Below are 15,342 nucleotides of genomic sequence, written 5' to 3'. Positions count from 1 at the left end.
GTGGACCACCATATCCCATGAAAATGTCTGCATTGTCTGGCTGCTCATTGCGCTTCCAGAAACCAACCATGTCTGAACATGAGCCAAACTTAAAGCCTGAGTATTTAAATACCTATTTCTTGTAGGTTCTGCTAAGGGATCCCAGAGAAATCCCCCAAATCCATGTCCACAGGAAAGATGTAGATGCAGGCAATGATGAAGAAGACAAGTCTGGACTGAATTTGAGTCTCTCTTCCACTTACTAGCTGGGTTATTGGTGGCGTATTGCCTCAGTTTCCCACATGAAAATGGGAATAGCGGTAGCTCAGACACAAGCACGGAATTAAGTAAAGAGCATAGGACGACAACAAACTTAGCCAGTGCCAAGATGAGAGGTATGAATGGTGCAACCTCACCTCCCATAGGACCCAGCTCTTGTTACTGTGACTCCATCTGCAAACTAAAGCCTCTGGGAGGCTCAAAGGCACAGCCAGCCAGTGACAGCTGTGTGCTACTTCCCAGTCTGTGTTCTTCTCAAGGAGCTACTGTGCCACTCTGCTGGCCTGGGGGGTGGGGACCAGAGAGAGCGGGCTTAGTGCTCTGAGAGCAGGGAATCTAGGGAGAGAAATGTATCAGCACCTTAGCTTTCAGAAACACCAATCTGTGGGGGAGACAAGACCACTGGACTGTTTGGTTCATGTGACGCTGGAGTAACCACACCACTGGCTGTTCCTGCTATGTAACAACTATGTAACAGTAAGCTATGGCTTAGAGCAGCAGGGTCCACAAGACAGGAACCCATTGTGGGTGAACAGGGTCCTCTGCAAAGTTAAGATGTGCAACATGCTCCTTTCTAGACCTGAGATCGTCTTTCTGCCCATGTTGAGGCAGAATTCAGGTGCTTGCTTATGGAAGTGCAGAAACCAAGTCCCTCCCTGATGGAAAGGTCACCTGCTGCCACCTGCCTCAAACTTAAAACGTGAAGCACTTAGATCATCTGATCACTGGACCTGTTCAGACCAATCACACCCAGCTCTCTGTTGGGGACACATTTGAAAATTCCCATAAAAAATAAGGAGAAAAAAAGGAAGCCTGCCAACAACATAGATATTAAGTATACATTGAGATATTCATAGGGTCCCACCCAAGAAGAGCAAATGTTTCTTGAGAATCCTTCATGTGCCAAACACTAAGCCCAATGCTGAATGAAAAGCATGTCCATGAAGGAGGTGTTAGAGCCCATTTTATAGACAGAGATACTGAGGTTGAGATAAATGAATGGGGGAACCTACCAGTTGCATCTTTTGTGTTGGATGCTAATGAAAGATAAGCTAAGGGTTGTAGAAACAGACCACAGAACAATGGACTATGTGCAAAGGCGTAAAATCTTGCGTGGGGTTGATAAAATGCGGACACAAGGGAGGGCTCCCTGAGGGAGAAGTGGTACCAGAAATGGATCAAAGAGAAGTTCTCAGAGGCAGAAACTCTCAGACAGAAGGGAAGCAAACGCGAGACCATGTGAAATCCGGATACAGCTTGTGGTGGGACAGAGGCGCTCACGACAGTGCTTGCAACACATTTCAGAATGTGCTGGAAATATGCATAATAAAAATAAAATTAAACAGACGAAACACACAAAGGCCTCGGAGATCCGTTAAGGCTTTGATCACCAACTTTAGTTCTCCTCAGGAACTGTCCATGGGTGAGTCTCTGCCTGCTGTAGTCACAAGCACGCCTCGTGAGCACAGGTCTTGAATGGGTCTTTCAACATGGCTTGCACAGTCCCAGCTAGACAACCGGAAGTTTATAGTTCAGAAAAACACTATACTTCAGCTGTGGCAACCAGGAGCTGTGCTGGGTAGGGTCCGGTGTACTTCAGGAGACAGAGAAGCAAATGTCCTCAGCTGGGAAGAGGCTTGCCATCTGGAGTCCCACAGGCCTAGAGGGTGACCTTGAGAGGGACACTTTTAAGAGATGAGGAGACAGACGTGGAGTGCTTCTTGTTCTTAGAAATCTATAAAGTTCTCGAAACAGTCATCCTATCAACTCTGTACAATAACCAATAAGTAGCTATAACCATACCCATTTTACATGAGGTTGACTGTGACTCAAACTTATGAAAAAAATGATCCGCACAGAATATGCAAGAGGAGATAGAAGCCCTGGAATCTACCTGCCCAGATCTCTTATGATTCTAACACAGCTGCTCTCATTACACCACTATTTGCCCCTCTGGGAATTCCTTTCTAACCAAGACAGGCTCCATCTCTGTCCTATACCAAACATGAGTTTCTGAGGTTGATCAATCCCTAGAACCCATCTAGAAAACACAGGCATGCTGCATGCTTTTAGCTGAGCAGGGCTAGGCAGGGACCAGCAGATCCTGGAGATGACCAGATGGCCAGGGCAGTTGACACAATGAGTCCAGGCCAGTGAGAAAATGTTTCTGAGAACAAGGTAGGTAGTGACCTGATTAATGACATCTGCTGCTGCCCTCTGGCTTACAACACACACACACATACACACACTGAGAGAGAGAGAGAGAGAGAGAGAGAAGAAGAAGAAGAAGAAGAAGAAGAAGAAGAAGAAGAAGAAGAAGAAGAAGAAGAAGAAGAAGAAGAAGAAGAAGAAGAAGGTAGTAGGTAGCAAGAGAAGTCAAGCCAAGGAAGTCAAGACAGCAGTGCGCTGGATAGTTTTGTGTATTTCTTGCCATACAGAATGGCAACAGGCACAGGGCTGTCCTGAGAGGTGAGGAGGAGGATCAGCCACACTAGACCACCATCAATGGAAGCGTTTCCTTCTTGGTCTCCAGAACAATGGATGTCCTAGAAGAAAGCCGAGTGTATCTGAAGGGAAAAGGGTAGGGGAGCATGGAAGAGGTGGAACTAAGGCCAGCTCCAGGGGTATCAACCACCAGGCTTTTGGGCACCAGGAGCAAATGCCATCCACAGCACTAAGCATGTCTGGTTGCCCAGGGGGCACAATTGCCACCCATACATCAGACACGTTATAGAAAGACCCCAGTCCCAGTTCTTGCATCAATAGCAGACGTTGTCATAGAAAGAGTCTCTTCAGTTCACCTCTTCCTCAGAAGGAATTTCTCAGTGAGAGAGAGAGAGAGAGAGAGAGAGAGAAGAAAAAAACAAAAACTAAAACAGACCAATGGTGTGGTAGACACTTAGGCATGTAAATTCACTCCAAAGAAAGAGTTAAAGTGCTTTCTAATATAAATTGGTTTTCTGTATTTCAGTGCCAATATAATTAGATTGTAACAAGCAAAGCCCTGTAACATAACACAGCGAAAATTTAAAAATTTGATTCTGCCTGGCAAACAACCAAGTCCCTGCGTGTGCGCAAACCTGACATTAATAAGCTACAAGAGATTACACGATTTAGAAAAGAAGCACGTGGTGTTACCAAATCAAATAATAGATCTCTAGGCTATAATTAGGAGAATTGGGACTCAACAATGAAGTCATAATACTGTAATTTAGCTGTGAGTAACAGAGCCACAAAGTCACATTAGGAGGTAGAATAGTGTCACAGTGGCATGTAGCTCCCAGCGGGACCACTGCTCCAACATGCCACACACAGCCACCTGTTGCTACCAGGAAGCCACATCATGGATCCTGGCCCTTGGCAGCTTCGTGGGACCCTCACAGTGCTTTAGAAACACCACCTTCAGGTGGAACTCTCTGGGGGAGCTTAGAGGGGGAAGAGCTCCTGCCAGGGTGATGTTGGGGGCAAATTGGTCCCTCAGCGTGTGCTGAGGTCTAACAAAGGACACATTATAAACATAGAAACATACGCAAAGCAAAACAAACACCATGAAACATAAAAAGGAGAGAGTGAGAGAGTCCACCAGTACAGTTTATAGTCCCCGGGCTGCAGGGGATTGTCAGGTTGGCCGAGCACGGTTTTCCTTTGAAATCATTTCTACTTAGACCAGACAGGGCTACACTCAGCCACCTCCTGGCAGAGTAACACAATCCGCACTCATAGGTCATAAAACCATATAATTTCATGTTGAAAAGAAATCCTAGCAGGCCTTCTTAATCTAGGGACCCCCCAAGGGGTCTGTGGATAGAACTGAATTTCAATATAATTGGCTTGCTTTGTAATCCAATGTATTTTATGCATTTCAGAATGCGATCCTGAGAGGGAGGGGGGGGGTCTGTGGTAGACGTTGGAAGTGCCTCTCCACACATCCCTTCAACTTTCCCATAGGCCCAGCTGGCTTCCAAAGCCAGTCTCTGAGAATGCCTTCCATGAGCGGCTATGCAAAGCAGCACTGTCTAGATGCCCACAGGACAGGTACAAGAGCCAGAGTCTGAGCACCATAGAACTCCCCAGCTCCTTATGTTCTCTGGGATAATTCAGAGAAGTAGTCTTGCATCTAGCCCTAGCATCCCTATAGGATAAAGCTCCAATTTTCCACTCTACTGCTTTCCCACAGCTCCAGGGATATTTTCTGTTCCTCTCAATGTAAGTGACTTGTGCTGTGGGTCTGCTTCTGGGAAAATCCAAACAAAGACAGGGTCATCCATGGATCAACTGCCAGGGGGACCTGTGGCAGGCAGGAAGGTTAAGAGCCCTAGGAGGGCTCCTCTCTCCAACCACCATTTCACAGATGAAGAACCCACAGTGCAGAGCTCAGCACCTTTCACGTATGAGTTTCAAATCGCGGCGTCTTTTCGCTGCCTTTTCGCTCTTATTACTCTCAAGATCATATCTTGTTCATGTTTTTGTTTCATGGATTCCGCTCTTTCAGCCAGACTTCTTGTTCCTGTCCAAATTCTCTCTATAGATAGCTGCGAGGAAGCACTCCTCCCCCTGCCCACACACTCCCACCTTGGATGTATCTGGCAAGACCTTTGTCCTGCTTGACCTTACTTCTGCAGCCACTTCCAAGTCTGAATCCCAACAAAGTATGGGTAAGGCATCTCTCTTACTACATCTAACACAAGTGTCAGTCACCATTGGGTCAGAGGACACCAGAGCGCTCACCGTCTCCTTCCATCACTGGGTTCCAGAAGAACAGCTAAGGGGTACAAGGACATCACATTCCTATTGGTCCTAGCTTGCTTTTTACAGCTGTGATAAACACTGACCAAAAGCAAGTGGAGGAGAAAAGGATTTATTTGACTTACAAGTTAAAACCCATTGTTAAGGACAGCCAAGGCAGGAACCTGGGCTCAGGCACTGAAGCAGTGACCACGGAGGAATGCTGTTTACTGACTTTCTCTCCCCTGCTCACACTCAGCTGCCTTTCTTACACACTCCAGGCCCACCTGCCCAGAGCGGCACCACCCACAGTGGACTGGGCCCTCCCATATCAATCAGCAGTCAACTAAACATCCCACAGACATGCCAAGCCAGTGGAGGCGCTCCTTCAATTGAGGAGCTGTCTTCCCGGGCGACTCTAGGTTTGTGTGAAGTTACCAGCTGAAACAGTTGCGGGAAGTGGTTGTGGTTTCACTCATACTCATGTTGTTGGCTTCTGCAGGACATTGAGACAGTCATGATGTAATAATGCTATAATGTATTGAAAGGAGGTTCAAGGATAACAGATAGAAGGAAAACGAAGAGGCAGTTGCGCCAGGAGTAGCGTGATGCATAATTGGCACAGGTGGCGGACATTGGCGATCTTACTTGCTTGTCACTAGCAGCTCTAGAAGGAGATATTGCTACTTGGATTTAAGAAAACTTCTCAAGAACTTTTGCTATACTTTGATTTCTAATGCTGAGAAAAATCACCATGACTAAAAGCAACTTGGGGTGGAAATGGTTTATTTGGGCTTACAACTCTCAGGTCACCCTCCATCACTGAGCGGGGTCAGGGCAGGAACTCAAGGCCAGAAGCCTGGAGGCAGGAACTGAAGCAGAGGCTATAGAGGAAATTTCCTACTGGTTGCTCTTCACGGCTCCTCAGCCTGCTTTCTTACATACCCCAAGACTTCCTGCCCAGGAATGGCATCACCCACAGTGGGTTGGCCCTTCTACATCAAACATTAACCAAGAGAATGCATTACAGACTTACTCATAGGCCAATCCGGTAGGGGCATTTTCTCTATTGTGGTTTCTTCTGTTTAAATGCCCGTATCTTGTGTCAAGTTGACGTGAAACTTAACACAGCTTGTGTTTTACCATTCGCTCCTCAAGCCTGCAAGCTACTTCCTTTTTCTTACTCTTCCAGACTATAAAAAGCCTCCTTTCCCTCATCCCTCCAAGATGGAGAGTGAAGGGTGGCTGGCTGTGGGGACAGAAATCCAGTCCATATCTTCTATTTTCCTATAAATGACTTCTAAGATCTTGAGATGATTGTCTCCAGTGAATTAATACAAATCACTGAGCTTTATATATTCTGACACAGAAAATAACGCAAAAATTATTTCAGGGTACTATAGGTAGATTGCCTCCAGGCAACATGGGCTTTCTGGATTCCACAAAATTAATTCTAAGACAGTTGGAGTTTCCAGCCAGTAGGCAGTGGTCAGAAAGTGGAGGGAAAGGAAAGGAAGGGAAGGGGAGGGGAGGGGAGGGGAGGGGAGGGGAGAGAAAGGAAAGGAAGACAGCCCCCAAATAGGCAGACCACCCGTGGGCACCGAAGGCAATTCCTCCCACACAACTGCCTTGCCTTCTTTGGTTTGCCCTGCATGACCTCAAATAATGGAGAAAATGAAGAGCTCTGATGATGGCCTTTCCTCCTGTGACCTTCACTGCATCACCATAAAAAAAGGGTCAAGATCTAGGGTCTGCAAACTTTATTGTCAACCTAACCAACTTGTTGTTCAAATAACACCTCACAGCAGCCCCTTTGGTTGTGGTTTTGATTTCTGTGTTCTTGGTTACCCATAGCCAACTAGACTGCAAGAATCACCACATCACATTCATACCCCAAATCACCATATAGTACACTTTCACATGACAGGACCAGATATCGTACTGATATACATTTTACTACAACATCTTGCTATAGTGCTCAACTTTACAATCCATTATTGCACAATTTCTTATTGTCCATAATTAATACATTAAATGTTATTATAGAAGCTATCACATAGGGAAGAACACGGGATATGTAGACTTGAGTGTTGACCCAAGTTGAGAGGTGCCACGCAGTCACTGCAGGTCTTAAAAGGGGTGTCCCAAGGCTGACAGGACTACCATACCTCTCTGCGCTCCCACAGCAAAGTCAGCCTGGTTCTTCCTCTTTCCTTCACTCGTGGTGTCATTCACTTCACTTCTCCCCTTGCCACAAGCACACACTGCACTGCTGCTGTGAGCAGAGTTACTGAGCGAAGGGACGGCACACTGGGGACTGTCCTTCTGCCATCCCCTTTCGTCCTCTACCCAGACCTATTTCTAACTTTGCATCATTTCTTGTGGGGGAGATAAATGAGAGGTGAATTCTCTTTGTTTCTGTTGATCAGACAATATCTTTGCTTTTTCTTCACCATGGAAGAACAGTTAAAGTGCATAGAGAATTCTAGATTGATGCTTGTTCCAGTTAATACTGTACATCCTTAATTCCACCCTCTTCTGACATGGCTTCTGAAGGTGGATCTTCTAGAACTCTTATCTGGTTCCTTTTTAAGGGAGCCTCTCTGGTATCCCACCTTGCCTTCTTTCAAGACTCTCTCATTGCTTTTGTTTGTTTTGGTTTCATTTTTCTTAACTGTGACTTGGTGTCTGTCATTCATTCTGGAAATTTCTAGAGACCTTCATCAGAGCAACGGACTGAGCTCCCAAGGTCCAGTTGAAGAGCAGAAGAAGGGAGAAGATGAGCAAGGAAGTCAGGACCATGAGGGGTTGATCCACCCACTGAGACAGCATGTCTGATCTAATGGGAGCTCACCAAATCCAGCTTGACCAGGACTGAATGAGTATGTGATCAAACTGGACTCGCTGAATGTGGCTGCCAATGGGGGCTGACTGAGAAGCCATTGATAATAGCACTGGGACCTGTTTCTACTGCATGTGCTGGCTTTTTGGGACCCTAGTCTATTTGGATGCACACCTTCCTAGCCCTGGATGGAGGGGGGAGGGCCTTGGACTTCCCACAGGGACCCTCTTAAGGAGGGAGAGGGAAGGAGGAGGGGAAGTGGGGGAGTGGGAGGGGAATGGGAGGAGGGGAGGAAGTGTAAATTTTTGAATGGAAAAATAAATAAATAAAAAAAGAAAAAAATACTTTTTGGATTCCATTCTCTTTTCTTCTGTTTTCCAAACACACATATGTGCTACCGTCTGGATTTTCTCACAGTCCTTGGATAGTGTCTGTTTCTCCCCACCATCCATTTTTCTCTTTGCATTTCATTTTCCAGAGAGCCTCCTGTTTGACTTATGCGTGACTGTTTAGTCTACTGACGAGACTGAAAGCTCGTCAAAGGGTTCTCTTCACTTCTGTCCCGATGCTTCTGATTTCTAGCAGTTCCTTTTGGTTCTTAGGATCTGCATCAACCTAGTTACATGATGCATCCATTCATCAACATTGTCAGCTTTCTGCATTAGAATCTTAAACATTTATTTTATATTTAGTTCTGTCTGTATATGTGTATACATTTGTATTGGTATGTACATTTGCGAGCGCAGGTACTCTCCAAGTCCAGAAGATGGTGTCGAAGCCCCTTGAAGCTGGAGTGAGATAATTGTGTGATAACCTATGTGGGTGCTGAGAACCAAACACGAATCCTTTGCAAAAGCAGTAGCACATGCTCTTAGCGGCTGAGCCATCTCTCCGGCTCCTGCACTAAAATCCTTAGCAAGTTAACGGTGGCTATGTTAAATGCCACATCTGGTAATGACGGCATCTGTGCAGTGTCTGAGGCTGGTCCTCAGGCTTCACAGTGTCTTGACTTCAGCACGCCTGGTAATATGTTATTTGTTGAAAGGTAGACATGCTGTGCTGAGCTGAGGAACAGAGGCCTTTAATAGGATGGTTTGCAGTGATCTGGCTTGGATTTGGGTGATGTTAAATTGACTGCAGCTGGGGTTGCAAGAGGCTTTGAGTTGACCTAGGTTTAGTCTCCACTGTTGCCTTTGGGCTTCACTGAGTATTCTTCAAATAATTGGGAACCTACCAACAAATTAGTTCTAAGTCACCGTAACTATGCTAAAGCCCTGCTGCTAAGGTGGTAAGGTTTGAAAGAATAGAGTGTTCTTTAATTTCAGTACAACCCCATCTCTGACCAGGCCTGGGACACCCACCCTGAGTGGTACAAAATTGTTCTCCTCTGTTTTTCCCCTAGCTGAGACAGGAAGGATGGAGAGGCTTATAGTAGGAAGAAGGTCCTTCTCTCTGCAAGGTGAGGTCTAGGGAAATCCTTCCAAACCTCTTCTTCCCACGGAGGGCCTCCCTGTCATAGAGAGCGCTCTGGGTGTTTCATGATGGTTATCCCTCTTCTGGGCCAGAGCCATCGACAGATTTTTCTCGGTCTTGCTGAGAGGAGATGTGGAGATGCTTGAGGCAACCCATGAGAGTAGGAGATGCCTGTGACTGAGGCCACCTAGGCCACACAACCACAAACAATTCATTGGGGTCACCCTTGCACTGTCCCTGCCAGTTTCTGGCCCCAGTGGCTTGTGATGCACTGAGCAGATCTCAGCTGTGACTCTCAGGCCTACCCATCTCTTCAGGTTTGCAGGAGCTGCTTTACCTCTGCTTCCCTCACAGGCCAAGGGAAGTCACAAGTTAGAGTGACTTGCTCTGCTTTCCCTTGCAGGAGAATAGAAATGCATGCAGGGTCTTGACTTTGGAGTAGAAAGTTTAGACGAAGACGGGGAAAGCTGGTGTTCTGTACGTGAGATCTTCCTTGCATCCAAACGTAAGAAACAAGCCCGGAAGCAGCACGTTATATTCTCCTGTCATATCAAATTACAGACTGCTCTATGAATATTAAACCTATCCTGTGATAGGAAACAAAGAGCATCAGACTACTAGAAGTATGTGTGTCTGTGTGTATGCATGTACGTGAATATGTAGATGTTTACATGCATACATGTGTGGGTCAGAGGACAACCTTTGGTGCCATTTCCGCAGACACAGTCCACTTGTTTTGTGACAGGGACTCTCACTGACTTGGAACTAACCAAGTTGTCTAGTCTGGCTGGCCACTGAGCTCCAAGAATCTGCCTGTGTTCGTCTCTTCATCACCGGGACTACAAGCTTGCACCTTGTACTATTATGCAATCGTACCAGAGATGGGACTACTCAAGTCCACATGCTTGTAGGGGAAGCAATTAATCAAACCTGTTTCTCCAGCCCCATGGACTTAGGTAAGATACATCATCCCTGCGGCCATTTGACAGTACCTTGTTTGATCAATCTGTCTATATCAGTAGCCTGTCTCACTCACCACTATGCCTTGATCACTGAGGTATAGTCTACCATTTAGAAGGTGTGTGACCAATAACCACTGGATGAATATTTTTATAGATCTTTATCAGTTGAGACACATAGGTGAACCTCAAAATATTGTTACATAAATTATTATCTATTGCTAAAGACAACATCTTATGTTACCTTATCCTAAACACATAAAGTCAATAAGGTTGACAATCACTAACCCAAAAATCTGAAATCCAAAGTGTTACAACATAATTCTATTGGCACATCTTATAATTGGAGTGTTTGGACAAGGAGTGTTCAACAGAAATATTTGAGCATTTCAGATAAGGATACTCGGCCTGAATCTTTAGCCACTGTTTTCAAATGAGTCAACTGAGGCACAAAGGGCTGATGTGACACACTCAAGGTCATGGGGCCCTTGAGAGGCGAAGCCTTGGCATTCTGCCACACCACCTCCTCCCCTCAGCTTCTCCTGCCACACCACCTCCTCCCCTCAGCTTCTCCTGTGTGGCCTCAGCTCACCGCCTCTGTCCCCTCCTCCCTTCACACCAGATGAGCCACAGACGGCTAAGTAGGCAGTGAACACTTCGCAAGATGTTTTCATCGATTTTGCCAACACTCAGCTGCTTTATCGGCTCTGATGAAACATTTGTGACAACCACAGCAATTGCAACGATCATTTCCATGCTGAAAACATTTGCCTACAAAGCAGACATTTTTTTTTCTCTTTAAAGTAAACACTGGGGCTGCCTATGCTCCCTCTGAATCCTCGAAGGCAAAACCCCCCAAGCGGGGGACAGGAGGTAGGCCTCTACTCCAGGGAAATTTGTCTGACATCTCCAGACTTATTTTGAGGTATCTCCACACCCACCTCCATCCCTCAGCCTGACATTGCCATTGCTTATGCATGTAGTTGTATCTGCTCCGCCTCTTGATCGCATCCTGAAGGGATTGGGTGGTGTGCTCATGATCTTCAGCCTAGAGCTCTCTACCTTTGCTTCACTAATGAATTAGCAGTATAAAGACCGTGAACCCCGCTTCAACTGCACTGTTTTAGGGGGACGGGGAATGAGACAAAAGGCAACACGGTAGAATGGAAAGAGGAAGAAACTTCAGAACAGTTTCTTTCTTTTTTATTTTATTTTAAAAGAAATCAAGCTATGAAGCTATCATTTCTCATTTTACACACTAATCCCAGTTCCCACTTCCTTCCCTTCTCCCATTTCCTTCACCTACACCCCTATCCACTCCTCAGAGAGGGTAAGGCACATTGCTTTGGGGAATGTCCAAGGCCCTCCCTACTACATCTAGGCTGAGAAAGGTATCCATCCAAAGAGAATAGAATCCCAAAAAGCCAGTACATGCAGTGGGGATAAATCCTGGCGCCACTGCCAGTGGCCCCTCAGTCTGCCCCAGCCATACAACTGTCACCCACATTCAGAGGGACAAGTTTCGTCTTATGCTGGTTCCTTCCCTGTATGGCTGGAGTTGGTGAGCTCCCATTAACTCAGGTAGACTGTTTCAGTGGGTATAGGACAATTTCTTTAAGTGCGTCTCCTTAAAATCCCTTTCAACAGGTGCCAAAGGACAGCATTGGTTTCATTGTCAAATAGGTTAAAGCTGAGTGTAAACTGAAATGTTATTGGTGGGTCTTCTTGGAGCCTTGGGCATGCTAGCTTGCATGTTAAGTTGTCAAAAAGGTCATACAGTGCCCGGCAAATGCCATTGAGTTTACATCAGTTCTTGTCTGGCTCTTCTGGGTCCTGCTGTACCACAGAAATGCTGTCTATACAGCCACGGTTAGAGCCTCCAAACATGATGGTGCTTGCGCAGACACCCGGGTATAGTCCACAGAGATCGGTAGCCTTCCCTAGGCTAGATGAACGAAGCCTTCCAGAGAACAGAGAGACTCTCTAGGTGATCCAGCACCTTGGTTGGATCAGCCTGACAGACAGAGGGAAGATCTGATCATAGGGCCACACTAGATCCCCTCAGGAACCTAATTCAGCCTCGCCCAGTCTTACAGATGTGCATGGCATCCTATCACCCGGTCAGAGGGTCTAACAGGGATATCCAGTTTCTTGATGGTGCATCCAGTGTTATCTGCAAACGTGCTGGACCAGTTCATAACTGTCATCGGATGCATGTAGTCTATGCTCTGAAAGTTGGACACGCATGGTAGAACCACAGAGGCTTGGCAGTAGGTGCAGGTAGATAAGGTAGGAGTCACCATGATCCCTGACTTGCCCAGATGAGGGCCGCATTCTGAAAGCCATGTGCAATGCACCTTTTATCAACGATGTGAGGATCTGAAAGTCTCATCCAGTCTTTGTAGGAGCTGACCAAAACCCAACTACAATTCATGCCAGCCAGTGGGCATAACAGAGAGCCCCACCCAAGTCAGCCAGACTCTCCCCCGTGTCTGATCCACACGGCGACTCATGAACTTTGTCAGCTCCCCTAACTGACTGTGACTGCTTCGTTTTCAAAATATCAGTCGGCCGGTTCGAGTAATTTTATACTTAAATTATTTAAATGCAATCTATCTATTGAAGCAATTTCCCCTGCACTGAAGAAGTGTTTTCTTTTTTAGGAACTGAAGCATGATAAATAAATGAATAAAGACTTATCGCTGTGTGTCTCTCCTGAAGAAGCACTTCAGCGGCGAGTCCCTCCTGCCAGAGATCTTGGAACTCATAATATTCCCTGTGGCTCTGCTGCTCAGCATTAAAAACAACCAAAGACCCGAGTCACAGTTATTTTTTTCCCCTTCCTAGACATGAAGCACATTTTATGCCACAATGACTGGGACATCACGGGGACAGTGCAGAGCTTGCTAATGTTCTCCGATGCCTCTCTCCCCAGGCCTGCAAGCAGTTAGAATGGCTTAGCGATGATCACAAACACTGTCCCATTTGGAAAGCTCTTCTTTAAGACAGCGCAGATTAAAATTCATGAAAGGCGGCTTGCTTGCATAAATAAATTAAAAGATGCAAAACTAAAGTTTAAACACCCATACACAACTAGCATTTTGCAAACAGCATATGCACCACAGTTCTCAATTTGGGGCTGTCATGCAAGGAGGAAGAAAAGAGGCCTCATTGGGGTTGAAAGCGTAAAATCGGGAGCACCAAGAGCACCTTTGGCACAGAGCGGCTCCTCAGCAAAGTGTGAACTAATTGATTTGAACCTTTCTAAATGGGTATGGATTTTAGGGGCACATGCGGATGTCTGGAGCATCCTGTAGACTCTGAGAGAGAAAAGCACATCATGCGAGGTTCAATGCAGAGGCCTTGGCTGCCTTTGCTAAATCATGGCCGTTGACTGACACCCCAGTTTTGTCATTTGCGAGATAATCAAAGGATGGCTGAGGAGACAGGTCAGGCAGTTAAGTGTTTACCTTGCAAGCTCGAGGGCACAAGTTTGCTCTCTAAAAACTGCATAAGGCTAAGTGTAGTGGTGTGCACTGTAATCTCAGGGCTGGAAGCAGGGACAGGCAGATCCCCAGGGCTTACTGGTTGCTCAGCCTAGCCTACTTGGTGAGCTCTGGGTCAGTGGATGACATTCAAAAAATGACAGCTGAGGTTTCCCTCTAGACTTCATACACACACACACACACGCACCCACATACATGTATGCACAGATACACATAATGCATGCATGCACACACACTCACATATGTATATCTACACAGATGTATGCACAGATACACACATGAACACACACACATGCATGCATGCACACATACTCACACATGTGCACATACACAGATGTATGCAGAGGTATGCACATAAACACACACACAATAAACAAAGGAAATTGAAACCATGACTTTAGACCGTCATGTGGAAATGGAGGCCTCTCTTACTCCCACATCAGCTGGTTTACAGTGGACGCTCCCTCCCTTTCTATCTCCATCGTCTTAGTATTTGCTGTACTTTTATCCTATCGTGACTTCATGGGAAGAGAATGAGTTCTCAGAGTTGCAATTCCTATATCTGCTGCTTACTTGCTGCGTGACCTCAAAGAGTTCACTTCATCTCTTTGAGCTTCCATTTCTCTATTTGTCGGCTTAGGATGCAACGCCTGCCGAGGATCTGATCTTTGCAATGCTATGAGGTAAGCATCGTAACCAGCTCATCACCATTTCAATAGACGTAAACTGATGGGAAAAGATGGAACTCAGAGTCACTTGGCTGAGCAGGGACCAATGGTCTAAGGAGCTCAAACCCCACAACTGCATGGCTTGTGTATTTTTTGGTCTTGTTCTTTGCCTTCTCTCTACCCTACAGGTGACCACTACCTAGCAGGTTAATGTCTGGTCCAGTTCTATGTAGCGGTGGACATGTTGGGGTCTGACCTGCTCTGGTGGGATGAATGATTCATCCTGAAGCTTCAAAGCTTTGCCACCCAATTCTGACTCTTTAGTGCAGCTGGCATCAACACAATGGAGTTTGTTCCCTCCTGTGAAGCAAGCATGCGTTCTGATAAGGTTTTTCAAGGAGTCCGAGCTGCTGGCCTCAGATGGGGAGGATGATGAGCTAGAAAATGCAGAACCTTTGCACAGAGCGCTGAGTTCTTGAGAAACAGCCTACAAGCGTAAACTACCAGTTACTCTAATGGGCATCCCAGAAGCAACCATTCAGCATTCTCAGATGGGCACTTTTGAAAACACAGACCTTAGGCCCAGATCCAACAGAGCAGATTCTAAAGCACCTTGCATCTGTCAATGTTCTTGATGTCCAGCAAGAAAAACAAATTAGGAACAGTGGAAATGATTTTAAATGTGAGCCAACTTTTTGCAAAGAATCTCAGGAGAAATATCCTTCCAAGGCAAGATGATGGTCTGAACTCCTCATTTCCCAAAACACCTAGAATGCCAGAGAGAAATGATGGGCAAGTGTAATGGTTTAGCTGGTAAAGCGCTTGCCTCACGTGCACAATGGCTTTCGATTGATCCCCAGAATCCGTGACAAAAACCTGGCACGGTAGCACACCCTTGTCATCCCAGAGAT

Source organism: Chionomys nivalis, chromosome 8 (genome assembly GCF_950005125.1).
Source record: "Chionomys nivalis chromosome 8, mChiNiv1.1, whole genome shotgun sequence".
In the NCBI taxonomy this organism is placed as follows: domain Eukaryota; kingdom Metazoa; phylum Chordata; class Mammalia; order Rodentia; family Cricetidae; genus Chionomys; species Chionomys nivalis.
This window is presented reverse-complemented; position numbering follows the sequence as displayed.